The sequence below is a fragment of the Schistocerca nitens genome, chromosome 2 (assembly GCF_023898315.1).
Source record: "Schistocerca nitens isolate TAMUIC-IGC-003100 chromosome 2, iqSchNite1.1, whole genome shotgun sequence".
Classification (NCBI taxonomy): Eukaryota; Metazoa; Arthropoda; class Insecta; order Orthoptera; family Acrididae; genus Schistocerca; species Schistocerca nitens.
This window is the reverse complement of record NC_064615.1, coordinates 533,795,970-533,804,463: the sequence shown is the minus strand read 5'-3', so window position 1 is coordinate 533,804,463 and position 8,494 is coordinate 533,795,970. Positions and strand designations below refer to the sequence as shown.

General features: G+C 43.2%; 1 pseudogene; it reads left to right on the top strand.

The window, feature by feature from the left end:
- Positions 1 to 7,472: 7,472 nt before the first annotated feature.
- On the top strand, positions 7,473 to 7,590 carry LOC126238585 (5S ribosomal RNA; annotated as a pseudogene).
- Positions 7,591 to 8,494: the final 904 nt, after the last annotated feature.

Sequence of the window (8,494 nt, the reverse complement as noted above, 5' to 3'; positions counted from 1 at the left end):
AAGGATAATCTTAGAGTTTAAGAACACACATCTCCAGAAGCAATGTCCCTTCGACCTATACTCCGTGATTTCGAGAGCCTCCTAGTTCCTGTGACACGTTGTGAAGAGAATCCCAATGCCTGCCTTACAACCTTCATAGAATGACATCTACCGTATGTGGGAGTGTATCAACTTGTATACTCACCCCATCCCAGTTGCAACAAATTCGAATCATCAGTTGGGGATAATACTGCAGTATGGTCGCTCTCTGAGCTTGAAAAACTTGCGGGGGAATTTGATGAGATTCATTGCAAAACACTCCAATGTCCGACTCGAAGGAGAATGATGCATCATATAAGCAGGCAATTGATTATCATATTTGTGGGCTGTCGTTGGATATAAAAGCAGAAACTCCGCGTAGAGACCACTGTCATGTAATGTAGAAGTTGTGTGGTACAGCACTCAAGGCATGGAACTTATTAAAGTACCAACTGCCAGGGCACATTCTACATCTACATCTACATCTACATTCATACTCCGCAAGCCACCCAACGGTGTTGTGGCGGAGGGCACTTTACGTGCCACTGTCATTACCTCCCTTTCCTGTTCCAGTCGCGTATGGTTCGCGGGAAGAACGACTGTCTGAAAGCCTCCGTGCGCGCTCTAATCTCTCTAATTTTACATTCGTGATCTCCTCGGGAGGTATAAGTAGGGGGAAGCAATATTCCCCCGTCTTCTTTCACAATTTGAGTGGGTATGAGCCTACTTCCTTGTTGAGCCCTTAAGAGATTTCGGCTTGAAATATGACAAGGTCAGTGTCTTTCCTGTCACCGTAAAAACATTTTTTTCCAAGAAATTTGCGCCTAAAATATCATTAGGCTTCCTGGATTCGCTATCAGCCAGACACATGTCTCTTCAGAATCTTGCTGAGACAACATGTTTCGAGGATATGGTCACAGGAGCTATATATCCCAGTGATGCAAAGTTTCAGCTTATGAGGAAGTAGATGTCTTTCCTTACGAATACCTGGATTCGATGGAGAGACTCCATAAAGTCCGCCTGCTTAGCTGGGTGGTAACGTGCTCGCCTCCCACGCAAGCGGGCCCAGGTTCGATTCCAGGCCGGGTTGGAGATTTTCTCCGCTCAGGACTGGGTGTTGTGCTGTCCTCATCATCATTTCATCCTCATCAACAGCCTTAAGTCCCCCAGTGTGGGCGCCGAATTAAATAAGACTTGCACTTGACGGCCGAACTTCCCCGGATGGAGCTTCCCGGCCAACGATGCCATACTCTCATTTCATTTCACTCCAGAAAACTACGGAACCCAACATAGCCACATTCTCCAGTAAACTAATGACACTGCCATAAAGGATGCAGAGTATGAGCGCACAACGAATGTTTGACAGGAGTTCAGTATCCCTGACTGAAAAAATATGCTGATTATCCATGAACACTAATACACTCATACACCTACTCGTAGACATTTTCGAGCAATTCTGGGCACATGCTCTCTGGACCCTGTCTCCTATTGCACCACATCGAGAGTTTGAAGGGACGCGATGTTAAGAAAAACATGTGTCGACATCCAACTGTTCACAGATGTTCGCATACTGCTCCTCTTCGAGCGCTGAATTCGCGGGAGTCTTTGCCAGTTCTTACACAAGAATGAAAAGGAAAATAAAACATGACTGACTGAGAAAGAGTCCAGGCTATCTGACGATTTAAGTACCATTCTTTACTTGGATGTAAGCAATCTCTTTGGATATGCCTTGAACTAAGTGTGCCGTTTGGAGGATTCTGATCGATGTCCAAAGGGAAAATCGTCAGATTTAAGGAAAAGATCCACGATATTGCTGCAGTTGCTAGCGAGGAATATGTTCTGGAGGTAGAACTGGCACATCCAATCCATTTGGATGATGTGCACAGCGACTTCCTGCTGTGTCCAGAGCAGTTAGTCCCACGGAACGGTTCCATCTCGAAACTACTGGTGAACAAGCCACTTATTCTACTCTACAGAAACCTCCAGCACCGCGTCAGGTTGAGGGTGGAACTTGTTAGAATCACCTGCGGGTCTCCATCATGTAAACACCGAACAGAGGGCTCTGACAATGTGTGACTTCGAAGAAGACTATTACAAATTAATGAACAATTCACTTTTCGGACAAAAACGGAAAACGTTACAGCATACCATGAAATTTACTTAGTTTACCGTAGGGGTGGACGTTATGACATAAGAGATTACATTGCCAGATAAAATTACAAGCAGGTCACCATATCTAATGAAGTATGTACGCAGATGGCCAAGGTTTCAGTGCAGTTAACAAAACCCGTTTATATCGGTATGTGTTTTCTGGACCTCTCCAGACTCCATTTATACCGGTTCCGCTATGAGTTCCCGAAGCCAGTCTTCACTGGTCCCAAGTTTACTTTGTATGGATACAGACTGTTTGATCTACTGTCTGAAAGACTGTGGTCTAGATGAAGTCATTAGGTACAATCACGAAGAATTTGACATGTCTCGATACGCGTCCAATAACCCTTTTAGAATAACTGAACTAAACAAGAAGATTGTTGGTCCACGAAAGACGAAGTGAATGGTTCGCAGATTGTGGAGTTTGCAGGTCTCAGGTCGAAAATGTATACAAAAGTATGGATGCAGGTGCCACCTAGAGGCAGGTTAAGTCTGTGCGTCATGCGTTCTTGGAGGCTATGTCCATAGAGAATTGCAAGGGGTGCTTGCTCGAAAGCGTTGCCACTGGTCCGCATGTAGTGCACCAAGCAGACGCTCTATGAAGAGGCCATGAGGTACATACTGTACTGCAGCTGAAAGCAGGGCTGTTACACCATGATCCTGTGGAGACAGGATCGATATCCTTCCATACTCAAACTGATCACTGAGTGATTGAGCGTGTGGCTGTGTATTTATTTATTTGTAAACAGTGGATGAGTGTGTAGAACAGTTGGATGAACAACTTGTCATAGTTGTGTGTATGAGTGTGTATGCCTGACTGCACATTACGTGTGTGTATATACTGTGTACACAATATGTGTGCATTCAGTATCGTATTTAGTTATGTGTGTATGTGTGTGGTTTTTGCTCCGCTAGTGCTGCTACTCCTCCGTCCCATATATATGGAAAGAAAATGATTAAAATGTATAGAAAAATGATCAGAAAGAAAAATGTGTATATTGTATACAGAACGAACTGAAAGAAAATTACTAAAACAAAATAATTTATAAAAGAATAACAAGATGATACAGAAACAAAAATGAAAAATGTAGTATTTAAGTTGTTCTTCTCTTTAATGTTTTTAGTAAAATAAATGCAGCTGATAGTAATATCAGTAAGATATCAGAAAAAATTTTAAAAAATAGATTTGTAAATAAACCAGCTGATATTAAGTATCAGAAAAAGAATTTCCTTAGACACTGCATTTGTAAATAAAACCATAAGCGAAAAAAATTGTTTTTCAAACAAAAGTGTACCAAAATTATATTGCAAAAGAAACTGTTAATAACAAACCATCAGTTAATTTGTTATACTCTTCATTTGTGTGGCCATATTGTCCGTAGTTGCTTTACAATTCCTGCAAGTATTTTTGTCCCGTCGTTAGAACTAAAAGAAAATGCGTGTTTTTCTAACTAGACGCGTTTCACTTATCGAGGAAGAGCGTTATCAGCGGTCTGTAATTAAAGATATTCACAATCTGTTTTCATTTTAAGATCGAAAAACAGTTCGTTGGTTTTTACTTACAGTAATTTCTGCTTGGTTTCTCGCCTGCATCAGAAAATGCCGTCTGTTAGCACGTCTTTGGTTTATTTCTTCATTCGACACTCATACGTTTAGTCTAATTTTTCGTTGTTTTGCAGAACTATGCATTTTTTACGTTTTACACAGCACATTTTTTCGTACACCACCGTTTACTGTTTATTTGTGTACTTCTAAGTGTGTATCGTGTTTTTTAGTGTTGCCAACATTGTCACTAATTTGTCTTTAACCTATACTTTTCTTGTAGTTAATTATATGTGTGTTATTCTATTTAATTATGTTGTTGTGTAATTAATTACTGTATAAGAGTAATGAAGGAAGTAAAAACTAACAAATTGTTAACAAAGTGTTTTTCGATCTTAAAAACAAATAAGATTGTAAATACCTTTAGTTACAGAGCACTGATGATGCTTTACCTCAATAAAGCGAAACGCGTCTCGTAAGAAAAACACGCGTTTTCTTGTACTTGTAACGACGGAACATAAATGCCCTCCAGAATTTTTTATATAATTGTTATTATTTCCAAACCTTTTCACTATATAATTATTGTAATAATAATAATTTGTTTATAAGAAACCCGAACCTGTCCCTATGATGCACATCCCTCGAATGAAAAGGCCTACACAATTGAATTAGTAGTAAAGTATGATATGGAGGAGGTAAAGCTTGAATGTTACTGGGCCGTGGGGCGGGCGGGGGCGGGGAGCGGAGGTTCAAATGGCTCTGAGCACTATGGGACTCAACTGCTGTGGTCATAAGTCCCCTAGAACTTAGAACTACTTAAACCTAACTAACCTAAGGACAGCACACAACACCCAGCCATCACGAGGCAGAGAAAATCCCTGACCCCGCCGGGAATCGAACCCGGGAACCCGGGCGTGGGAAGCGAGAACGCTACCGCACGACCACGAGATGCGGGCGGGGAGCGGAGGGTTTTCTCGCTATTTTAATGTGATTCTATTGGACCAGGTGTTTCCCATCAATTCTGTATCATGTTTCGTGTATCGAGTTACGTCTTGGCCCTGTCTACTTGCATAAAAGGTGTGTTTAATGCGGGCTTTCACCTGGGTGATGTTGATCAATTGTCGATGGTTCTGTGGCGGATTGGGGGGGGGGGGGGGGGTGAAAGTAACCTGACACCGAAAGTCGCTATCAGTGTCCTTGAGATAAGATTGTTGTCTGGCCTCATACTTGTCCTCGATAAATACTATCCCATTAAATCACATTAACTGTTTCTTTAAAGCGCATTCCTTAAATACAGAAGGCGCACTACATACCTACTGTCATGTTCTCCTCCTCTTTTTACTCAATACTAAGCCGTGTAAACGGTCTAGAACAGGGGAGGCCAAGAATTCGGCTCGCAGGTGCTGTCACATTTCCCCCATCGCCACTCCGTGAAGAGGGGGAAAACAGCCAACGCGACGCATTTAAATGGCTGTACAGCTGTACTGCATACGACTTGGTTGTGTATTTCGTACTTCTCAACAACGTAGAGCACAAACAAAACAAGTTTTCAGTTTAATTATTTTTGGCGCACTGAAGACGTAAAATAATTTTTATCTGGTACGAACTGTTGGCATACGGACAGATGCAGACAAATTCACAGCGTTTCGGTCTCACATTGCCACGTAATAGTGACTTTCTTAGTTTCAGAATCGAAAAAAATGTCTTTCACGCAAATACATCAATCGAAATGTTGTATCACTTTTGTAACCTTACTTGGAAAACCTATATGAGAAAAACAATGTAGACGTCCTGCACAGTCTTGACGTAAAATAATTTGTAATTAAGACTGGAATTATCTTGCAGGTCAGTCAGTTACATCTGCACATGCATAGGGGCGCTTTAAATTGCAACGGCTAACGGTCTCGGAAACAGCTCTAAAACAGACGTAAGACTGAAAATGTCCTCAAAATCTTCATAAAACTGTTGTTGTAATTCAGGCGAGGCCACAATGAATTCTTCAAACCTTGCGCTTTCTTTAATGCCAGTGAGCTGAGGGACCTAGATTGTATTTGTCTAAATGAGTCCCTTTTACAATGTGATTTTCTTTTTAAATGCATTCCCATCAAATCAGATGGAAGTTGCTGTGGGTAGCGTGCAATAAGTCCGCTTAAAATGCGAAGTCTGCAATCCATTCCGAACGTTCTAATTTTCGTTCCTACACTCTTTTTTTCCTAATTCAACAATAGCGAGATTTAAATCGATAAATGGTTCAACACATTCCACTTGACTTAACCAGCGTACTTTACAGTAATATGTGAAGTCTCCATACTGTTCGTTCATTTCCATTGAAAACTGTTGCAACTGAGAATGGAATAATGGATGCGACTCCAGATATTGTACTATTTGCATCACCAATTTTTTTCAAGTACTCCATGCCTGCAAAATTAGCACAAAGTGCTTCTGGATGTGCAGAACAATGAATCCAGTCTGTCGATCGTTGTAATTTTTTTGCTCTTTCGTTGTCATCTGAAAGTTTAAATTCTTTCTGCATGGCACTATAATGTCGTTTCGTTGCTAATAAGCAGTACCCGTTGCTCGTGTGAATTGAGAATTCGTATCGCTCTCTTCTGTCATTCCCATTCATTTTAAACGGTTGTGACAATAGGTCGCTAGGCTGCCCCGTTTTGTGCAAACAGCAACTGGATCTGTGAACATCCTTCTCACCACACACAAATAACGAAGGCTAAACAGCGCTGACAGCAAGATTCTGCCGAACTGAAGAGAGTTGCGCCGACCGAAAAATGCCGCATCGAATTGCTAAATCAAATGTCGCGCTGTTCCGAGTACTTCCGAGAAGGACCGAGAGAAGCCGAGTGACAAGTCAGGTTCGGCCCGCACACACTGCACGAGTGAAGTTTGACAAGCTGTGGCCGGCCCTGGCCTAGAACTCGTTGCTTCCTTTGAACGCGGGATGCTAGGGTGATCTCACCTCTTTGCAGAAAGGCAGAGATGAGCCTGAAGTAGCAGTCAGGTTGCGGGTCCAAGTGGACAAGTGGCACGAGGAACAGCAGCAGAAGCGCCACGGTGGCCAGCAGGGCCAGCCAGAGGGCTCTGGAGAAAGGACGCAGGAAGCTTGTCCAGTTCACCGGCTGCACTCCCTGGTGGCGGATCAACGTCGGGATCCTGCAACAGCGACACACCCCTTGCATCTGTGCTGTACTTGTCTTCCAAACACAGTGTGCAGTGTGTGTTAGAGGGTACGTAGTGCACCAGTCTCATCTTACCTTCTCACTTCACCATTTGTAGATGTTGCAAGGGAGGATCGTCTCCAGAATTTTTCTCTTATTTTAGAAATATGGACGTTTCGAAAAATGAGTGTGAGAGGAAATTGCTTCTTTCTGGAGCCGTGTTGGAAGCTTTGGGATAGGAATTCCAAGAATAAGTACTAGATTAAATGCTAAAGCTCAACTTCCCTGTAACAGCTCCCACTTGTCGATTGTTAAACATTTCTGTACACTCTCCCACTGAGTAAACAAACTAGTGCCGAAGTGCACAGTTCTTTTTTTTTTTTTTTTTTTTTTTAAACATACACTATGTCTCTTGTCAATCCATTCTGATAAGGATGCAGACTGTCGAGCTATGCTCAAGTGTTACGAGGACAAACGCTTTGTAAGGTACCTCTACTGCGAAGAATTACTCTAAGTGTTTGCCAACTCCCTCCTTCTTTATATAAGAAGCACTCATATCTGGTCTTTTTAAGTCCTTCCAAAGGCAACTTTGCCAACGGCCTTGCCGCAGTGGTAACACCGATTCCAGTCAGATCACCGAAGTTAAGCGCTGTCGGGCTGGGCTAGCAATTGGATGGGTGACCATCCGGTCTGCCGAGCGCTGTTGGCAAGCGGGGTGCACTCAGCCCTTGTGAGGCAAACTGAGGTGCTACTTGAGGGAGAAGTTGCGGTTCCGGTCTCGTAGACTGACATACGGCCGGGAGAGCGGTGTGCTGACCACATGCCCCTTCATAACCGCATACAGTGATTCCTGTGCGTTGATGAGGATGACACGGCGGCCGGTCGGTACCGCTGGGCCTTCCAAGGCCTGTTCGGACGGAGTTAGTTAGTTAAAAGCAACTTGGAGTAACGATGCGTGCAATAGTTTGCGTGGAACAGCGATGCATAACACATGGTTGGATTCAATTGCACACGATTGTATTTTTTCTTAACTTCAGTCTAACATAGCTAAGCTACCAAAATAAATCTGATAACTGAAGGTTGCCTTAAATATTGGTTCCCAGATGTAACCGAACCTGCTGATTCCAGGTTTTGAAGTACACATATCGCGTCTAATGAAACTTTTTATTTTGTTTTAATATGGAAGAGAAAACGCTATTAAATTACTGGAAATTCAATGTTTCTACGACTATGGCGCTACGGAGAAATTTCGGAAATTTGTGGGAAGGACTGTGGGAGCAAACTGCTGAGGTCATCGGTCCCTAGGCTTACGCACTTCTTAGTCTAACGTAAACTAACTTACGCTAAGGACAACACACACACCCATGCTCGAGGGAGGTCTCCAACCTCCGACGGGGCCAGCCACGCGAACCGTGACAAGACGCCCTAGACCGCAGGCTACCCGGCGCGGCGCTACGGAGAAATAGGCGCCTCTATCGCCCCATTAGATGGCATCGCGGCGCGCGACCCAACCGCTGCCTGAGGTATACGCTTACTCTCTTCCCAGTAACCAACGCCTTTTGCCGCTCAGTTGAGCTTTAGCATTTAATCTGTAGGTTATAACTGTTAACTAC